The 21,809-nt window shown below is 42.0% G+C and overlaps 1 protein-coding gene across 3 annotated transcripts in view; it reads right to left on the bottom strand.

The window, feature by feature from the left end:
• Window positions 1–21,809, bottom strand: part of spsb1 (splA/ryanodine receptor domain and SOCS box containing 1) — a 93,790-nt gene that overhangs the window by 55,340 nt on the left and 16,641 nt on the right. The window contains exon 2 of one of the 3 annotated variants that reach the window (XM_043676174.2): window positions 9,152–9,326. The exons of the other annotated variants lie outside the window; for them this stretch is intronic. The gene's annotated coding sequence lies outside the window, so the exon portion shown is untranslated. The remainder of the gene's footprint in view (window positions 1–9,151; window positions 9,327–21,809) is intronic. 3 annotated transcript variants of the gene reach the window in all.

Genomic DNA, 21,809 nt, shown 5'->3' on the forward strand with positions numbered 1-21,809 from the left:
GCGCTTTTCCAGCAACACATTTTCAGCTCTGATCTCCAGCATCTGCAGTCCTCACTTTCTCCTACAATGGGAGTAGACCACCAACTGCTAATCTGATGAGGATTGGATATTTGTTTGCCAATTCCAGACTGGTAGTCAATTGAAAATTACTGCATAGTTTTTGAAAAACCCCTTAAATCTGCAGTCATTGCTTTGGACAGAATCCTTCCCCCAACCTGTCACTTAACTAGAAGATGCCAGAAATTTGTAATAATTCTTTACATTCAGAAAATAAGTGAAATTTCACTGAACTGACCAATCAGCATCTATAAGTCATTTTGCAACAGGAACAGTTCTTCTGATGAGTCACCATTTGCAGGTTCGATGCGGACAGGAATAATCTAAAACTTGGCATGTAATTATTGGCGATCAGACAGCACTGTCCAATAGACATTGGAGAACTATACTCACCGGAGAAGTACTTGGGGAATTTTCTCCTACTCAAAGGTTCGACTATTAAAAGACATAGGATACAAGTTGCGGCAAATTGGAAATCCAGATAGGGGCAACCCCAGGTTCTGTTCACAGGTCTGTAGCCAGTCAATTTGTCCCAAATTGGCAAAACAGAAAGTGAGACATTACCAAGTACAGGAAAACCTAGTTCGAGTTTTACTTTAAGAACTAGAACAACCGGTGGAACTTCATGATCACCGAAGTTAGGTCACTGGGCGGGCGGTAGTCATTGAGACATGCTGCATTGGCGTTCTTAGGCACAGGGATGTTGATGTTGGCCCTCTTGAAACAGGCAGGGACAGTGGCCAGCTGCATGGAGAGGTTGATGTCGGAGAAGACCTCTGCCAGTTTTTCTGCGCATGCCCCGAGTGCACAGCCTGGTACTCAGTCTGGTCGAATAAGATTTCCTTGGATTCACGAGGGAAAACTGATTTGACCTCTGATGCAGAGACTGTTGGGATAGGTTCATCAGGACCTATCGAAATAGGCTTTAACCTCTCCTCTGAAATGCTGTTCAAAGTGAGCATAGAAGGCAATGAGAAGATCTGGGAGGGATGAATCATCGCCTCTTTTCTTAAAATCTGTGATATCATTCAGTCCTTGCCATAGTCACTGGGTGTCTGCCTGGGTCTCTAGTTTGGATTGGTATTGATCCTTGGCTGTCTTAATGGCTCTGTGAAGGTCATACTTGGATTCCTGATATTTGAGTGGGTCTCCTGATCTGAAGGCCTCACACTTGGTTTTTAGCAGGTTCTCTATGTCCTATTCATCCAGGATTTCCTGTTGGGGAACACCTGGATTGCCTCCCCTCGGTGTGCAGTCCTCCACACACTTGCTGATAAAGTCTTTGACGGTGGTGGCGTACCCGTCCAAGGTACCTGTGGCCTGTTTGAAAATGACCCAATCAGCTGACAGCACTGGAGTTGATCCTCTGCCTCCTCCGACCAGCACTGGACCTGTATCCGCGAGGGGGTCTCCTCCTTGAGCTTTTGCCTGTGGGCCGTGAGAAGAAACACGGCATTGCGGTCGGAGTTCCCGAAAGGAGGGTGGAGGATGGAGAGGTAGGCATCTTTTACAGTGGGGTAGCAGTAGTCTAAAATGTTCAGGCCCCGAGTTGGGCAGGTAATGTTCTGGTGGTATTTGGGCGGCATCTTCTTTAGATTGGCTTGATTGAAGTCACCAGTTACAATAAACAGGGCCCCAGGGGTGTTCCATCTCCAGGGGTGTTAGTGGTGGAGTACAGCACATCCAGAGCTTCCTCAACCTTTGCTTGGGATTTGTACACAACAATTAGTTTAGCACCAGTAACTTTTCATGGTAGATAGAAAGGGCAGCATTTGATGGTGAGGACTTCAAGGTTTAGGGAGCAGTGGCTGCCCAGGGTTGCAATGTCCGCGCACAAGTTGTTGATTGAAAAGCAAACCCCTCCACCCTTTGTTTTACCTGAAGACACTGTACAGTCCAAATGATGGATAGAAAACAGCTATGTAAGAATCCTACTCATTGAAGGCTGAACTGTAGTCAACACTATTATCCCCTCGAGACTGGATTACTAAAAACTCAAGTGATCTTGGACTATGCCCCACTCTCTGCAACTGGATCCTCAGGTTCCTGACCCACAGACTGGGGACAATAGTTCATCCTCACTAATACTCAACACTGGAACCCTCCCATGGGTATGTACTCAGCCCTCTACTGTACTCACTGTATACCCATGACTGGTGTCAACTACCAGACTAAGGCCATTTACAAGTTCAATGATGACACCATCATAGTCGGTCGAATCTCAGATGGCAATGAAACAGACTATAGATGGTGGGTAGAAGACCTGGAAAAAATGGTGCACTGAGAACAACCCAGCTCTCAATGGTGGCAAAACCAAGGAACTCATTGACTTTCTGCAGGATGTTACTCTTGCCCCCCTACACATTAACAGCACACAGAGGTGGAAAGAGTGGAGTGCGTCAGGCTCCTGGGAGTGGTCATCCACAACAAGCTTTCTTGGACTCATGTGGACGCACTGGTTACAAAAGCCCAACGTCTCTTCTTCCTCAAGCAGCTAAGGAAATTGGGCATGACGGTGAATACCCTTGCTAACTTTTATAGGTGCACCATCGAGAGCATTCTGTCTGGATGTATCACTACCCGATATGGTATTCCAGATCGGAGATGGTGACAGAGACAGAGAGACAAACTCAGCCCGGACAATCAAAGGCCAAATCATCCATCTACAGAATCCATCTACCAGGCCTGCTGTCAAGGAAAGGCCGCCAGCATTCTCAATCCACTCTCCATCCCACCCTGGCAATGTTTTTCTACAACCTCTACCATCAGGGAGAAGGTACAGAAGCCTCAACACGCACCAGTTGGTTTCGAACAGTTTCCACCCTTCTGTTAGTATACTGATTGGACTCAAACTCTTAACATTCGCCAATACCTGGGTTTTTGTTTTTGCCACTGTTTATCTATTATTTAAATATCTATGTTACTTAACTCTGATCTGCCTGTATTGCTCACAGGACAAAGCTTTTCACTGTGCCTTAGTACATGGGACAATAAATTCAATTCAATCATGAATAGGATTGTCCTCAAAATTAGGGACTCCCCTCCATGGTTAATTTCATTTACCAGGGTCCACTGTTTCATTGGGCTTGTGATGCAGTGGTAGTGTCCCTAACTCTACAGCAGGTGATTGTAGAACCTAGGCATCCTGACTCAGAGGTAAGTAAGAACATCTCAGCTGGTAAATTGAATAAACTGAAGCGGTACGTTTATTTTTAATATCTTACGACACATTATCTACACATCCAACTCCTCGAATAGCATTGAAATAAAGGTTTGTGGGCTTGTTGGTAAAATAATACACAATTTCAGAGTGCAAGTTTTTCTAAACTGAACACCTTCCTTGGGGATCATATGGTTAAAGAAAATAAAGCTAAAATATATTTAGTATTGAGCAGGGAGAAACTAGAATTTTTGTAAACCTGGTTTAAAAAAAACAACAAATCTTAAGGCTAGCCAACATTTGAAAATAAAAGTGTCAAACAAAAATCAGATGTTAAAATGTTTAAATGATTAGCTTTAGGGGAAAAAAAAACACCACTGTGGCCTGCCAGTTCATATCTAAGGATCCAGAGAGAAAAAAAAAAAAAAATCAGACAAGATGCTGAAAAAAATAGATATGAATTAATGTGATAAAGGCGTGTTTTTCCCTCCCATCCCATACCCCATGGCTCTGCAATACTAAAATGTATAATTTTTTGTTAAATATATCATTTGAGACTTTGGATTCTGAACCAGTGACATGGGTTTTGGGTCAGTGTTCAAGGTTTAAATGATTAATTTGTCAGCATTTCTGGAGCCATGATTTTATATAAACTAGTATGCCAGTCCAGAGGATGATACTCGGATTGGTTTGCATTGAAGGAGGAGGAGTTACAGAGAGAAACATTAAGGAATGTATATTAGCTTGCATTTGTTTAGAGGAGTCAGAATTTCTTTTCCAGAGAGAACAACCCATAACTTGGAAAAATTTGTTTGTAGTTGGAGTTTGATGCATGAAACATTTCTTCTAGAAAAGAATCAGTTAGTGAACAGAGAGGAAAGAAATAGGTTAACTCCGTGCAAGGGCTTTTGTTTTGAAGTTCCAAGCCAGAAGTGTTTAGTTAGTTATAACCATGAAGGGTTAGCTTTCTAGCTTCAAAAGCTCAGTTGTGTGAATAGTCAAAGATTTCCAAGCTCATTCTTTCCATTTAAGTCATACCTATAGATAGGATCAAACATGCTGATGCTCACTGAACACTAATACGTTGGGATAGATGGGATTGCATTTCTTTGTGAACTTAAAATCTTTCAGATTGTGCTTATGTAAATATTTAGTTTATCTGATCTTCATTTCTTATGTAATAAAAAAACTAGAACCGCAGCATTGCATGCTTGTTTCACTGAAACAGCAGCAACTTAAGAAACAAACATTTGGCTTGACAAATCATTTCAGCCAGAGATCAGACTTGTCCAGTGATAATAACATCAGCAGGGATCATAACAGTAAGCAAACACAAAAGTAACAACAAAAAAAGTGTTACTAGTATACAACATGAGACTGTAGAGAATGGAATTATTTAACACAACATTTTTGGGGCAAAGTATTCCTCAGAGCAACAAATATTTCTCCACAATCCTGGCCAGGTTTGAAGAGTTATTCGACCATCAGTTTAAGAAGTTCAAGCTAATAACCACAGCAATCAGTAAATCTGGGAATACAAGAACAGGTCTCAGTAATGGTGACATTTTGTAACAACCCGTTTGGGACACCCATGTCTTTAGGAAAAGACATTTGCCAACTTTACCTAGACTGACCAACGTGGGACATGGTTCACTCTTCACTGCCCTCAAAATGCTCCAGCAAGCCACAACTCAAAAGGAGAATTACGGTGTGGTAACATATACTGGCCTTGGTTAATAAGGCCCATTCCATGAAAGAATGAGAAACAGAACAGGATGCAATTTGAAAAGATTCGTTGCTCATGTTGAGGTTCAGATTGTGGAAAAAAAAAGGAGAACCGAAGTGATATCACTCACCTTAGCAGACCAAGACAAATAGAAAAGGGAGAAGGCAATTCTGGATCTGGTATTGTGTAACGAACCAGAATTGGTCAGTGACCTCGAAGTGAAGGAGCCATTGGGAAGTAGTGACCATAATACATTAAGCTTCAATCTGCAATTTGAGAGGGAGAGGGTACAGTCGGAAGTGACAGTACTTCTGTTGAATAAAGAGAACTATGGAGTTATGAGGGAGGAGCTGGCCAAAGTTCAATGGTGCAATACCTTAGCAGGGATGACCGTGAAGGAACAATGGCAGATATTTCTGTGTATATTGCAGAAGTTGCAGGAGGAGGCATGGGCAGCCGTGGCTGACGAGGGAAGTTAAGAAACATATAAAGTTAAAAGAGAAAAAGTATAACATAGCAAAGATAAGTGGGAAAACTGAGGGCTGGGAAGCTTTTAAAGAACAACAGAGGATTACTAAGAAGGAAATACGCAGAGGAAAAATGAGGTACGAAGGTAAATTAGCCAATAATATAAAGGAGGATAGTAAAAGCTTTTTTAGGTATGTGCAAGGCAAAAAAATGGTTAGGACTAAAATTGGGCCCTTGAAGACAGAAACAGGGGAATATATTATGGGGAACAAAGAAATGGCGGAGGAATTAAATGGGTACTTCAGATCGGTGTTCACTGGGGATGACACAAGCAATCTCCCTGAGGTAACAGGGGTTGAAGGACCTGAACTTAAGGGAATTTATATTTGCCAGGATTTGGTGTTGGAGAGACTGTTAGGTCTGAAGGTTGATAAGTCTCCGGGGCCTGATGGTCTGCATCTCAGGGTACTGAAGGAGGTGGCTCGGGAAATCGTGGATGCGTTGTTGATTATTTTCCAGAGTCCGATAGATTCGGGGTCGGTTCCTGAGGATTGGAGGGTGGCTAATGTTATACCACATTTTAAGAAAGGTGGGCGAGAGAAAGCAGGAAATTATAGACCAGTTAGTCTGACCTCAGGGGTGGGAAAGATGCTGGAGTCTATTATAAAAGGATGAAATTACAGCACATCTGGATAGTAGTAACAGGATAGGACAGAGTCAGCATGGATTTATGAAGGGGAAATCATGCTTGACTAATCTTCCGGAATTTTGAGGCTGTAACTCTGAAGATGGACGAGAGAGATCCAGTAGATGTAGTTACCTGGACTTTCAGAAAGCTTTTGATAAAGTCCCACACAGGAGGTTAGTGAGTAAAATTAGGGCACATGGTATTGGGGCAGAGTACTAGATTGGATTGAAAATTGGTTGGCTGATAGGAAACAAAGGGTAGTGATAAACGGCTCCATTTCGAAATAGCAGGCAGTGACCAGTGGGGTACCGCAGGGATCTGTGCTGGGACCGCAGCTTTTTACAATATATGTTAATGATATAGAAGATGGTATCAGCGATAACATTAGCAAATTTGCTGATGATACAAAGCTAGGTGGCAGGGTGAAATGTGAGGAGGATGTTAGGAGATTACAGGGAGACCTAGACAAGTTAGGTGAGTGGGCAGATGCATAGCAGATGCAGTTTAATGTGGATAAATGTATGGTGATCCACTTTGGCGGCAAGAACAGGAAGGCAGATTACTACCTCAATGGAATCCATTTAGGTAAAGGGGTAGTACAGAGAGATCTGGGTGTTCTTGTACACCAGTCAATGAAGGCAAGCATGCAGGTACAGCAGGTAGTGAAGAAGGCTAATAGCATGCTGGCCTTCATAACAAGAGGGATTGAGTATAGAAGCAAAGAGGTGCTTCTGCAGCTGTACAGGGCCCTGGTGAGACCACACCTGGAGTACTGCGTGCAGTTCTGGTCTCCAAATTTGAGGAAAGACATTCTGGCTATTGAGGGAGTGCAGTGTAGGTTCACGAGGTCAATTCCTGGAATGCCGGGATTACCTTACACCGAAAGACTGGAGCGACTGGGCTTGTATACCCTTGAGTTTAGAAGACTGAGAGGGGATCTGATTGAGACGTACAAGATTATGAAAGGATTGGACACTCTGGCAGCAGGAAACATGTTTCCGCTGATGGGTGAGTGCCGAACTAGAGGACACAGCTTAAAAATACGGGGTAGACCATTTAGGACAGAGATGAGGAGAAACTTCTTCACCCAGAGAGTGGTGGCTGTGTGGAATGCTCTGCCCCAGAGGGCAGTGGAAGCCCAATCTCTGGACTCATTTAAGAAAGAGTTGGATAGAGCTCTCAAAGATAGTGGAATCAAGGGTTATGGAGATAAGGCAGGAACAGGATACTGATTAGGAATGATCAGCCATGATCATGTTGAATGGCGGTGCAGGCTTGAAGGGCTGAATGACCTACTCCTGCACTATTGTCTAAATCGGGACAGAACGCCAACTCTTCAGAGGCTCAGTGATGTTATGCGTGGTGACAAAATGTCTGAAAACAAACCTTCCAGCTCAGCGAGCAAACTTACAACCTGAACCTACAGAGCTAGATAGCAAGTACAGTGGGGGTATGGGTTTGTGTACACTTTAGGAAGCATCTGATAAAGATACCACAAAAAAGGGCTGATTAAAAATCGAAGAGAATATCATATTCATAGACAGGGTCCAAAGGAAGTCTCTCAGACTGAGGATGTGGTGAGTGGTGTGCCACAAGTATACGTGAGAGGCTTTACAAAAAGTAGCAACTTCAGCTAACTGAGAATTCCAATCCAAAAACCTCAACACAATCCACTGATGCTGACTTTGATGCGATTCCAGAATACTGTTGCCCTATTGGAGAGACATTGTTGAGAGATTAGATGATAAATCAAAGGCCTTGTCTATCCTTTTGGGGTGAATACAATAGAAAGTCTCAGTCAAAGAATGGGTGTCCCATTAATGTTATGATCAATGCGGTGAAAGGTTATAATAATTCTAGACAGAAGGAGGCCACTAAGTCCCTCACTGTCAATGCTAGCCCTCTGAAGGAGGAATTCAACTTGTGCCACTCCCCTGCCTTTTGACTTGAAATTCATTTCAGGTTATCCAATTCTTGTGGAAAGCCTTAGTCGAACCCACTTCCACCAGACAAAAAAAAAAAAGGGTCAAGATATGTAAGCACTACAAATCCTCAAAATCACTATTGCTTCTTCTGGAGTAACAGTGAGTGGTTCTCAACCCTTCCACCCGGGGGAAGGGAGAGTCTCATTCCACCTCAGGTCAAGGCCCCACATGATTTGTGTCAAAATAGAGGAAGTACAGCCCCTGCTTATCCAATCTAAAATTTCTCTTCAGCACAGGCAATCTTTTCTGCACTCTAATGCTTCCACATCCTCCCCAATCTGCAGAACACAGAACTATGCAATATTCCAGGGGAGAACAAATGAAAGTTTTTTTTGCAGAATGATGAATTCCTTAGTTGAGAGACAGACAGATGCTTGGACAAGTTAATATCATACACATTCAGGGAAGGTGGGACTTGACCCGGTGACATTCTAACCCAGAGTTAGGTAAACTCACTGTGCCAGAACATTAATCCCTACATTTATTAATTACCTCAGCCAGCCCAGTCACAATTCCTAGTTGTATATACAGGAATCTCTATTCCTGCACCCACTAGAATAATTTCACTTTTAAAAACGCTCATTCTAGAGTATTTCTTAATGATGCAGTGGCAGAGCCCCCTACTGAGCCAAGTGGCCTTGGTTCAAGTCCCACCTGTGCAAGGACATCACCGAACAGGTCAATCTTTTGAAGAGATCATTGAAAAATTCTTGCCAAGGTGAATCACTTCTCTGCAATAAAATTTTATCTGCTACTTCTTGATCATTCCATCAGTTTATGTTAACGCCTTATCAAGTTCTACATTATCATCTTCACAACATATGGATCATCCACAAATTTTGAAACATTGTCTGTACACTGGAGCAGAAGCCATTACTGGCCAGTATTTGAGGTCTCCTCTTGAAGGGCACATTTCTAATGTTAGTTTTGCTTTTGTGCAGTCATAAGCTTGAATGCCTCGCTTGATCATCTTTCTGTACTGCTTGCAAAACAAAGCTTTTCACTGTACCTAGGTAGATGGGACCACAATAAATCAAATCAAAGTTGTGCTATGATAGCACCCTTACCTCCGTGCCAAAAGCTCCACGTTAGACTCCCACTGGCTCAAATATCAATTCTGACCAGGTTTTACTTTAAAAAGTATCTACAGGTGTCTTCTTGAAACCCCTTTAGAAACTGGTGGTGTTGACGTGTTAGAGTTGAAGTTCAATTATACTAAAATTTCCCGTCGAATTACTGTTTCTAAAACAAAACCAAAATAACTCAGTTAGAACTAAAGGAAATACCATGTTCATAGCAACCCACAACATACAGACCAAAACAAAAATCTACACCTACATTTCATTTGCAGTGACCCAGTCCAAAACAGATTGCTGGATATGTGAGACTATGCATTTAGTTTATACCACCCCAATTACTTAACAGTTGCCAGTCAAGTTTAGCTACATTTGCATCACTTGCAAATTTGATTGTTCAAAACAAGGTTGAATTCTGAACAATGTTGATTCCATGAACTGCACATGGGCTGCAACGTGGTGTGCAGAAATAGCAACAGAAATTGAAGTTGAATTAGGTGCAGGTTTTGGTTCAGCTACAAATTTTTCAGCATAATTAAAACCTGTCACCTATACTCGAAGTGTTCTCAAAATTCACAACATGATCTTGGTCTTGGACTTTGGAATTTGGTGTAAAGATGTAATTTTGATTGGGTGGGGGGAGAAGCAAAGGGATAGGATTAAACCTGGAATAGATATAGTTACTGGTCTTGAACAGAGTTCGAAGTCACACAGCACCAGGTTATATAGTCCCTTTGACACCTTGCTTTCAAACAAGCTGTTGGACGACAACCTGGTGTCAGTTGACTACTGACCATCCACTCCAGTCCAACACCAGCACCTCTATCATATCATTTCTTGCAGAGGTTATAGATGGTGCAAAACAGAACATCTCCCATGCCAACAGAACTAAAAAAAATTAGAACAAACTTCAGAATAAGAATGAGAATGGTAAAACTCAATAAAACAGGTGGTGGTGGTGGTGACCTACATAGTCTGTCCTCAGCATGCTGATCAGCAAACCAAATGAATATTATTTCACAGTTAACTCATTTTTCAATATTTACAAGTATAAATGCAGAGCTGCCACAGCACAAAAATTCACAAGGATGCAAAAAAGAAGGAAGTTTTTCCACTGTGGGTAATTCATGGTACAATGACAATGACAATGACAGAGTCCTATGATCCATTGCTCTAGCTGGAGATTGTTTTTTAAAAAAAGTAACTTCTAATTAATGCAATCGCTATAAAGACTTGAAATAGTTAACTTCAGAACGCTTTCAAAGAGAAAATGAACTCTAAAAATAAAGCTTACACATGTATGACAAAACAACAATTCCTGGAACATACTGGAGTCGGAATTCCATCACAAGGCATGACAACTTGGGCAGCTTTCCACAATCCTCTCCTCAAAAAAAAAAGACTTGAGGAATTTTGTAGGAGCTAAATATTAATTTAAAATTCCATAACCCATGTGAAAAAAATGTTTACTATCATTTGGAGGCAAGAACAAGTCATCTTATAACACCAGGGCCACACCACTGCTCCTAATCCCGAAAAAAAGGATATTATCCATGAAATGTTTTGCTCCAATTAGTCTGTCCAGTTACTGCTGAACCTCAACCATGAAACAAGCCAAAGTTCAAATTCAGAATAAAAGTGCTCCAAATATTTTAAATTGCCTATCCCACTCAGAACATCTCAGCTTGCATGTTGCAATGCAAGGTGGGGATTGACGAAGGGTAGTGTTGCACATACAAACATCTCATGCGAGAGACAGACTGAACACAAGTTCCAAAATTCATTTTCCAAGCTTCAGCTGGGGCCAGAATGATCAAAACACATGCTCCCCAAAGGCTGCTGAAGATAATCTGTGGAAGCGAAGGGTCATGAAACCTGGGCATCAAATTAATAAAGTCAGAACCCAAGCCAAGCCATGTTAGAAGAACTATATAAAACATAAAATGTTCCATGAAAAAGGTGGCGTCAAAATAAGACTTGACACTAAACCTGGACAAGAGGTTTGTTTCAGATGGAGATGGAGTATGGTCATGTGACTCATGGTCTGGCATGCATCACTAAACGGTCAGCAGGGGCTGCAGTTTGCCAACCACTGATTGCACATCCTTTACTTGCCAGTAGCTGTTCAGTTTCTTGAGCTCAGTGCTAGATGAAGCTTCCCCATCCCTAGACAGGAGTTGCTGCATACCCTTCATCACATTCAGCATCCTGCAATCCTAGAACAATCTCTCACTCACTGACCATATAGAGTCATAGAGATGTACTGCACGGAAACAGACCCTTCGGTCCAACCCGTCCATGCCGACCACATATCCCAACCCAATCTAGTCCCACCTGCCAGCACCCGGCCCCTTTCCCTCCAAACCCTTCCTATTCATATACCCATCCAAATGCCTCTTCAATGTTGCAACTATACTAGCCTCCACCACTTCCTCTGGCAGCTCATTCCATACACGTACCACCATCCGTGAAAAACTTGCCCCTTAAGTCTCTTTTATATCTTTCCCCTCTCACCCTAAACCAATGCCCTCTAGTTCTAGACTCCGACCCCAGAGAAAAGACTTTGCCTATTTATCCTATCCATGCCCCTCAATTTTGCAAACCTCTAAGGTCACCCCTCAGCCTCCGATGCTCCAGGGAAAACAGCCCCAGCCTGTTCAGCCTCTCCCTTTAGCTCAAATCCTCCAACCCTGCCAACATCCTTGTAAATCTTTTCTGAATCCTTTCAAGTTTCACAACATCTTTCCGATAGGAAGGAGACTAGAATTGCACGCAATATTCCAACAGTGGCCTAACCAATGTCCTGTACAGCCACAACATGACCTCCCAACTCCTGTACTCAAAACTCTGGCCAATAAAGGAAAGCATACCAAACACCGCCTTCACTATCCTATCTACCTGTGACTCCACTTTTAAGGAGCTATGAACCTGCACTCCAAGGTCTCTTTGTTCAGCAACACTCCCTAGGACCATACCATTAAGGTGTACAAGTCCTGCTAAGATTGGCTTTCCCAAAATGCAGCACCTCACATTTATCTGAATTAAACTCCATCTGCCACTTCTCAGCCCGTTGGCCCATCTGGTCCAATCTGAGGTAACCCTCTTCACTGCCCAGCATCCAAGAAGCAGGAGAAGCGACGTTTCAGGCTTGAGCCCTTCTTTAGGAATGAGGAAAGTGTACCCAGCAGGCTAAGATAAAACCTAGGAGGAGGGACTTGGGGGAGGGGCATTGGAAATGCGATATGTGGAAGGAGGTTAAGGTGAGGGTGATAGGCCGGAGTGGGGGTGGAGAGATCAGGAAGATGATTGCAAGTTAGAAAGGTGGTGCTGAGTTCAAGGGTTGGGACTGAGACAAGGTGGGGGGGGGGGGGCGAAGAAAGGGAAATGAGGAAACGAGGAAACTGGAGAAATCTGAGTTCATCCCTTGTGGTTGGAGGGTTCCTAGGTGGAAGATGAGGTGCTCTTCCTCCAGCCGTCATGTTGCTATGGTCTGGCGATGGAGGAGTCCAAGGACCTGAATGTCCTTGGTGGAATGGGAGGGGGAGTTGAAGTGTTGAGCCATGGGGTGGTTCAACCCTATCATCGACAGTCACAGATGAGATGCCAGAAGACTGGAGGTTGGCAAATGTGGTGCCACGGTTTAAGAAGGGCAGTAAAGACAAGTTAGGGAACTATAGACCGGTGAGCCTGACCTCCGTGGTGGGCAAGTTGTTGGAGGGAATCCTGAGGGACAGGATATATGTGCCTGATTGTTCAGCCCTTTGTTCCATTAACACTTCCACAGAGTTAAGGTCAAGAAACTTGCAGTCTGAAGTGAAAGGTACCGCAGGTAACAATTACAAAAAGGAGACTGGATTAATGTTTACTGATTCACAACCTGATTGTAGATGGTCGGAGGGGTTTTAAAAAAATGTTGGAAGAGAACAAAAGCTTCAATCAAAATCAATATTAAAAAAAAGATGAAGGCAGGTTAAAAATGGGCAACATGGCAGATGGAAGTTTATGTGGTAGCATTTGGCTATTCACTTCAGTAAACTAAAACAAAAAGACATGCATGCGATGTTCAGATGGACTTGGATATGCTTGTTAAAAAGACAAAAACCACATTCGCATGTACTCACTTGGGATGGCAAATAGCATTGCAGCTTTGAAGGGCCATATCAGGAATACTGTTTGTCATTTTGATCTTCATCGTTTTAGGAAAAGAAAGATACATTTGCCTTAGAGACCACAGTGAAAGGTTCACTAGAAACTGGCTCTTGGGATCAAAGAGTTGGCACATGATTGAGAACCCAAATAAGCTGGCTCTTAAAAGAAAACTTATTGTTTAGAAGAGTGAGATGTTCTCATTGTCAGGTCCAATCAAAATGTCTCCAAGGTAAACAGGAGGAGGAGTGTTCCCTTTGCTGCAGAATCTGGAGCATGTGGTCAGCCATTCAAGACTGGGATGAAAAAATTTCTTCAGTTGGGGAACAGAGTTTTCTAGACTCCACACCAGACTACTCCAGAAGGCCCAACATGGAGAAAGCTCAAGGTTGGCCCAGACTGTGGGATCTCGGAGTACAAAGCAAAAGTGGTGTGTGCAGGGTCACATTGGAAGAGAAGAGAAAATCAGCCTGGACTCTATCAAGTGGCAGCACAGGTTCGGAGGTGCCACGAGATATACACCTGCACCTAATTATCAGCACCGCTTAAAAACGGGGCACTTGCATTTTCCACCAACCTCCCTCCCAAGAGACTTCATACACATTTAAAAAACACTAGACCTAACCACATGCTCAGAAAAAAAAAGTAAACTACAAACAAGTCTTTAATGGTGGTCGATTTAAAAATCAGTGCTCTTGTTCAATGACTGACAAGCTTCCAATATTAGTCCTGAGCTCGTACAGACATGCATCACTTTGATCTCTGCTGTGTTGAGAGATCAGGTTGAAGTTCTGGTTTATTGCTTTGATTTTTACAAGTGGGAGGGGCAAAGAACAAAAAGGCAGGGATGTGGAAAATTATGCACCTAGGAGATTGCCACTCTGAAACCAGAGCATAATTTGAAAGATTCCAATACTTGACATCCATTACTTTGATTAGTTGCTAATTGGAAATGTCAGATGTACAGCATTGAAACAGACCCTTCGGTCCAACTCATCCATGCCGACCAGATATCCCAACCCAATCTAGTCCCATTTGCCAGCATCTGGCCCATATCCCTTCAAAACCTTCCTATTCGTATACACATGTCAAAAGGAAATAGAGCTAGATCTTAATTTTTCTTTATATCACTTAATAAAAGCAACTTTTATTAACATCTACACGATTTAATACAAGAAAAGTGGAAACACAGCACATGGTGTGGAGGGAGAATAAAAATGCTGGATGTTTCAGTTAGCAATTATTCAGAATGGGAACAAATGTTACGTAAAAGAAGTGTGCAACAGGTTTCAAATAATTGGGCCAGAAAGAGAAAGGACAGAAGAGGAAAATCTGGGATAACATGCAAAGCAGGAAGGATGATGTAGATGGTAATGGGATGGTTAAAAAGAGAAAAAAAAAGTGGTCCACACAAGGAACATTCCGAACACCTGTCCGAAAAGTGGGAGCTGTGAACTCTGACCCTGAAAAAGTTTCTAAGTCGAAATGATAAAATAAGGTGGAGGTACAAAGCCATGCTGGAACAGTGTAAGTAACAGATTGTAGGGAAAAAAAAAGGGAAAAAAAAGTCAAAGTGGGAGCAAGCTAGGAAAATTACAAGGATAAAAAGTAAGAGGTTTTCCCTCCATGTGTGTGGCCTCAAATGAAAAACAAGTGTTCTGCAAAGCAATCCCTTATTCCTATAGTGAGTCACAAGCAGAAAATTGAAAGCTGAAAGTTAAAAGCTAAGTAGTTGTTTCTTGTGGGTGGAGTGTAAAAATCAATCCTGGATAGTGTGGACAGAGGAGGGTGAAGACTGGACTGTAGTGTCGTGTATAGATTTAAAAGTAGCACAACACTGAAAAAAGGTAGAGGAGAGAAGCTTAGCAAGAGTACCACAAATGAGAGGTCAAGGGGTCCCTATCAAACTCTGGGTGAAGAAAGGGCAAGGGGACATGCAAAACTGGTGCTAAATGGTGGTATTGTCCAAAAACAAGAGACAGAAACTGGGGGGGAATGCAATTTAAAAAAAAAATGTTGAGGCTAGGATCAGGAAAAATCAGCTTATGGTAATGGTTAACATAGCGACAAATGGAGGCCAGGGAAAAGCCAAGGATTAAAAAGCTATCATCTGATCATAATAAGTAAGGAGTTATCCATTTTAGAAGCAAGAAAGAAAAACTATTTGTACAAACAAAAATCAGAAAAGATTAGGGGTGGGAATGGAGAATTTTTTCCACACCAAAAAAAGGTGGGAACTAAATAGGTCCAAGGAGGAACACTTCAACATTTGGAAGTAGTAAGAGAAGGAGGGGCAAGTTCTGTTGCAGCAAATACTAGAGTGTGTTCAGGGTGGGGGGGGGGGGGGGGGGGTAGTATGTGGGGATGGATTAAAGGCCAATGCAAAAAAAAAAAAGGCTAAAACAGACGTTGTGAATGCAGTGTATCTGAAAGGAAACTAGCAGAAATAGGAGTCAAACTGGCTCGGTCTGCCTTTCTTGTGGGAAATGTGAAACGTTTGCTGTTCCAGTTCCATACAGGTCTCCTCCCTCACTTATTTTTCTGGTATATTGTTCATTACCATAACCCAGTCATGAAGGGTCACTGGACTGTAAACATTAACTCTACTTCATCTGCACAGATGCTGCCAGACCAGCCGAGTTTATCCAGCAGACTGCACTTTTTGGTCAGACCCAGTTAGCGCATAACAAAATCTTGGCAACTTTGCTGCACATTTCCCCATTTCCTGACAAAATGTCATGGACTAAAAGCTGGAACTGTTTCTCTGCACAGATGCAGAGTATTTCCAGTGTTTTCTGTCTGCATTTCTAATTTCCAACTTATGGAATATTTTGCCTCAATTATTCAATAGACTTGGACTGATTCACTCAGTTGACTCGAGCATAAACCTTTCTTCCTCACTCATGTCCATGAATGAGTCAGAGGAAGACAACAACATTGGTTTTGATTTTTGAGTTGTGACCAAATAAAAGTTTATTACAACACTAACCAATACCAAATAGAACATTTTGAATTTAGAAAATGAGATTAAAAACGAACAGATACTGTAAATAAACATGTTCCAGGACACTGGTTACTCAAACTCACTTCTGAGACACTGAACATAAAAACATGAGGCCATGCATGATGGCACTGAAATTTTTTTCCAATTCAATTCAAGCAAACATACCACTAACCACAACTACTTCAGCTTCACCTTGCCAACTTCCTTCTCCACTCCAAAATTATCATTCTCTTTAAAAACAACTGTTTAGGGTGTTCTGCTCAGGAGGGGGAAAAAACAAAATTTGTCACAAGGCAACCCAAGCATGCAATTAAACCACACCCAAAAGAAGGGAGATTACAAATCAGTTTAATCCAACTCCTGAAATGAAAAGCTTCACTTTGACAGGATGTCACTGCACAGGAGAGGGGAAGATACTCTCCAGCAGCTCATCCACGTCACCAAATCTTCACACCATGATTGAGTGTTGCTGTGCAGGGTTTAAAAACTTACAGGGAGTCAGACTCCCAAAACTGGGTCAGCATGCAAGTCACTGCTTCACACAAGACAGACTTGAAAATCAGTGAAGGTTTCACATTCCTCTGAAAGGAAACTGGCATCTCAAATCTGATCTGCAGACATCCAGACTTCCTCAGTGAAACCCACAAGTAGAGATCAAACGCCACAACTGCACAGCTGGCAGTCAGTCCCATGCAGATTCCTGTACGGTTGACTACTCATTAATTACTGCCCATCCCAAGTTATTTTTGTAGCAGGTTCTGCATTAAAAACCTGTCGAGCCACTCTAGGGCATGAAAAGCTAATCACGGGTTAAGACAGGTGACAGTCTAAAGATCAGCGAGCAAGTTGTCTTTAACGAGAAAAGCATTTTTACAATGGAGAGGTTTTACAACTTGCAGCACATCCAAGATTTAAGCTATCAACTACTGAAATCCTACCTTGTGTCTCATTACCGACTCAAATTGGGGGTGCATTGAAATACAAATATGGAATTAAAATCCCTTAAATTGGAAAATTCATGAATTGCTAGATTCTCAAAGTCTTAAAATCAATAAGGATTAAAGGCAATATTGTTTTGATTTGATTTATTGTAGTATAGTGAAAAGCTTTGTTTTGCAAGCAGAACAGGCAACTACAGGCCAGTTAGCTCACCATCTGTCATTGGAAAAATGTTAGAGTCTTATTACAAAAAAAAGGATACAATAGACTAGTTAGGAACACATGAACTTCAAATCAAGCAGAGCGAGATTGACTTCATGAAGTGAAAATTATGCCGGATATGTTTACTAGTTTTATGATTAGCACCAGGATAGATAAAGGAAATTTAAAAAACAAATCAGTACATGTAAATATTTTGAAAAATGAAATTGATTAAAAAGGTGACACACAGCTGTTTAGTCGGAAAGAAAAAGCCCATGTCAGAGGGGTAGTTTTTTTTTTTAAATAAAGCAAGGATAAATGGACTGGCTAATGAACAAAGAACAAAGTTGAGGAAGAGATTAATTGCATTTTCAGAATAGCAATCTGTAATGGTGGAGTGTCACAATACAGGGGACAGTTATTTTTATAACTAACCCAACTCACATGAGTGAAATGAATGTGTGTAGGCAAGTGTGCAGATGACTAAGAGAAAGGCAAGTACATGTCTGTATCTTGCTGCAGACCATCATACATGTTAAAATAAGTGGACAAAAACCTCATTAATCGGGTGGAATTATCAGAGGGAGATTACACACTTTGGCAGGAAGACGACAGAGCTGACGATTCAAACAGAAGAAGCTGATGCACCCAGATCGCTAAGAGCTGTTGGTGTTATTGGGGAGGTCATATGGCATGCTATCCTTTTGAATTAAATGAAATGAAGTATTTAATATATTTATGCAAGTACGAAATCCTGCTGAAACTATACAAGGCACTAGGTCAGACGAGCATGAATGGTTTTCAGCTCCTTATCTAAAAAAAATATAATCATTGGAGGAAGTCCAGGAGGTGGACAGCATTAATCCTGGGTATGGAGGAATGGTTTTTAAACGAGGAGAGGTGGAGAAGGGTGCACGTGTACTTATTGAAGTTTAGAACAATATGGGGCAACAATTCTTGAAAGCAAACACATTCACCTGCAATGGGAAATAATACTCACCTACCCAGTCAAACCCTCAATAGGACTAGAAGGCATAATCTCAAAGGCAGTTAAAGACAGGAGGAGCAGTTTCTGCTGAGGGTAGATAATCTGCAAAAATTCTTTACTGCAGAAAGCTATCAAGGCTTGTTCAAGCCTAAGAGGCAGATTTGTAAAATCAGTAAGAGAATCAGGGATTAGTACGGATAAGGCAAAGGGGAGTTGAGAATTCAGATCAGCTATGATCTCACTGAAACAGTGGAGCAGACTCCAAGAGCCAAGTGGTTTACTTCTGGTCTTATGCTGAAGTTGACTGGAAAGCGTGGATACGTCCGTAAACCCATTCTTTTGGCTGATGGTAATGTGGTACTTCATTTGTCCCACCAGGTCATACTTAGCTCCAAGTCCTTCGAATCTTTACAATTGTCATGCTGAAATCTCAGAGCTCTCCAGTGATTGATCCCTGCCCCTGTATTCACTGCTGCAACTATCCACTTCCTGGGGATCCCAAACCGAAAATAAAAAGAGAATTTTGGCAAAATAAAAGAATATGGAACATGGAGGTGTTGCTGGCAAGATCACCCCATTTGCATAAAATAAGGTAATCCACGTGCAAAAGTACTCCCACAAACGTGGTTTTGAATGAGTGACAAAAGGAACAGAATACCATTTGACTCAGGTGATGCTGCCTTGCACTGGTTATTCCTGGTGAAGATACCAGTTTCTGGAGGGTTGCAGCAACACCTTGTAGATGACACAGCTGAGAGGAGTCACCCAAGATACTAAATTTTAGAATACTGACTGAACACATCTTGGACTTTGTGTAAGGAACACAGTCTGCAGCAATAAGTGTTGTCTTTTCCTAAGAACACAAGCTGCTTGACTGGAGACAGTCCTTAATATCGGAGGTCAAAGCTGGAGTTGGAAAACAGGTGTAAAAATCTGAGAGATACTGGTGACTCAAGTACTTTTTTTTTTTAAAAAAAAGTTTACTGCCACTGTCTCCAGATTTAAAAAAAAAATCAGCCAGCCATATTTGATGCAGGAAGAAATCCTAGTGCTAGCTACTCATGCAAAAGGTGACTTTAGGCAGTGAGAAAAATTTTCCCCTTTTCTGATTGACTGCTACTCGGCCAAAATGCACTCAAGATAACATTTTGCAGGCTATTTTTCGCAGATCTTGGTAGGTTATTTTTCCTAAAGGTAACTGCTTGTTGTTTAAAAACGTGCAGTTTAACTTTTGCTTGAAGACATTTTGATTACAAGATATCAGTTCTTCCCTGGTGACTTAAGGAACCTGAGAGAGTCTTAAATAACTGGCCTGCCCATAATGAATCAGCAAGATCAGTGCACGTTTTAAAATTTCAGTTTTGTGGAATCTAGCAAGATGGTTGGTGGGAAGGAATCAGTCCACTCCCTTTAACTCCAGTCTACATCCACAGAAGTCATGTGGGAGGAGATGCTGATCAAGCAAGTTGCTCTGGCTCAAAGGAAAACGGGCTTTTGCCAGAAACGTCAATTTTTCCTGCTTCTCGGATGCTGCCCAACCTGTTGTGCTTTTCCTTCATCAGGACTTGTCCATTCTACATCAGGATGGTGTCAATTCTCACACGTACACATTGATGGCAACCTCCTCAAAACGTTCCACTGCTTCCTTCCTTTCACTGTTGGTGGCTCAGCCAAGGATGGAGATCAGACTTCTCAGCAAGGCTGAAGACATCTTCATGGTCCACCCCACAAGAAGTTTCATAATCATGACCTCAACCTCTATCCCAGACACTGTCTCAACCCAAGGCAGATCATTTCTATCCAAGAAATTCAATCCAACTCCATATTAGCTCCACCACAAAAAGACTAAAGCACTAAAAAAAAAGTAAGTGTTTTGAAAAAAAAAAGACACAAGTGGTCACTGGCTTGATCAGCATTTGTTCCCAACCCAACTGCCTTTGAATAGAGTCATTTACTAGACCATTGCAGAGCACAGTTCATTTTGGGTCACAGTTCGTTTTGGTGACCAGGCATTATTTCCTCCATAAAAAGGACATGACTGAAATTAGATCGGTACTTACCTGGTTAACATTGTTAGATTTTAAATTCCAAAAATTTTATTTTAAATGTCATCACCTGCTGCAGGACTCTTAGCCTGACCAGTCATCTTAGTCACTGGACTTGTAATCCAGAGTCCTAGATTATACAAGTCCAGTGACATTACCACTGCACTCCAGTCAATAAAATGAATTGTTACATCAGTCACCCAGATTTCCATCAAATTCATGAAATTCAAACCTCAGCGGCCTACATCCCACCTTACACGATCATCTTGGGAACCTACCCTCCAGAGATAACTTTCCTTTTGTAAAGCGCATTTCTCAAGCCTTGCATTCCCCTCCCTCAAGGGTGTTTCTTCAAAAAAGTCACTACACATTTTATTTCCAGTCCAGTTGATAAAATGCTCAGGAATTGCAAAAGGAGTGATCTAATGCAATATCATAAAACAAATCAAGGTCTTTGATGGCTTTTCTTGGAAACTGCTTTATCTCTGGCACGTAACACGAGATGCTGTCAATGTAGAAAAGTCCCCAGACAACTTGATGGATGGACAGACAGACTTTAACGTGAGTAGCCTGAAATTCATTGTCTGTTTTCAACTTTGGAAAATCTCCCTACTGTATGGGTGGAGTCACCTTTTTCTATGGGGTTGTTAATATACCACCAATTAGAACAAATTCGCTGACTAGTATGTGGGCAATTAGTTTGAAACCCTTGGATTTCTATGTAAGTTTTTTTTTGTCTTTTTCAAACCACCTCCTCAGGGGGACAGGAGATCTAAAGCACCAACACATTGGTGGTGTTTGGGTGTGCCATCAGCACAGCAAATGCGGTGCTTTTAACGTGAAAATGAATGTGCATTTTGTATGCAGCTGATAAAAGGAAAATGAAAGTTTTGGTTTTGCAAGCTTTGAGTCATAAAGATGTACAGCACAGAAACAGACCCTTTTGATCGGCACGGATGAGCTGGACCAGATATCCAAACCTAATCTAGGCCCATTGCCAGCACCCGGCCCATATCCCTCCAGACCCTTCCTGTCATATACCCATCCAAATGCCTTGTTTAAGTGCTGTAATTGTACCAGCCTCCTCCACTTCCACTGGCAGCTCATTCCATATATGTACCACCCTCTGTGAAAAATTTGCCCCTTAAGTCTCTTTTATGTCTCCCCCTCTTACCCTAAAACCTATGCCCTTTTGTTCTGGACTCCCCCAACACAGGGCGAAGATGTTGTCTATCTACCCTATCCATGCCCCTCATGATTTTATAAATCTCCATAAGGTCACCCCTCAACCTCCGCTCCAGGGAAGACAGAAAGTGTGTAGTCACT

The sequence above is a fragment of the Chiloscyllium plagiosum genome, unplaced genomic scaffold (assembly GCF_037043375.1).
Source record: "Chiloscyllium plagiosum isolate Xiang-an unplaced genomic scaffold, Cpla_swu_hap1 HiC_scaffold_37, whole genome shotgun sequence".
In the NCBI taxonomy this organism is placed as follows: domain Eukaryota; kingdom Metazoa; phylum Chordata; class Chondrichthyes; order Orectolobiformes; family Hemiscylliidae; genus Chiloscyllium; species Chiloscyllium plagiosum.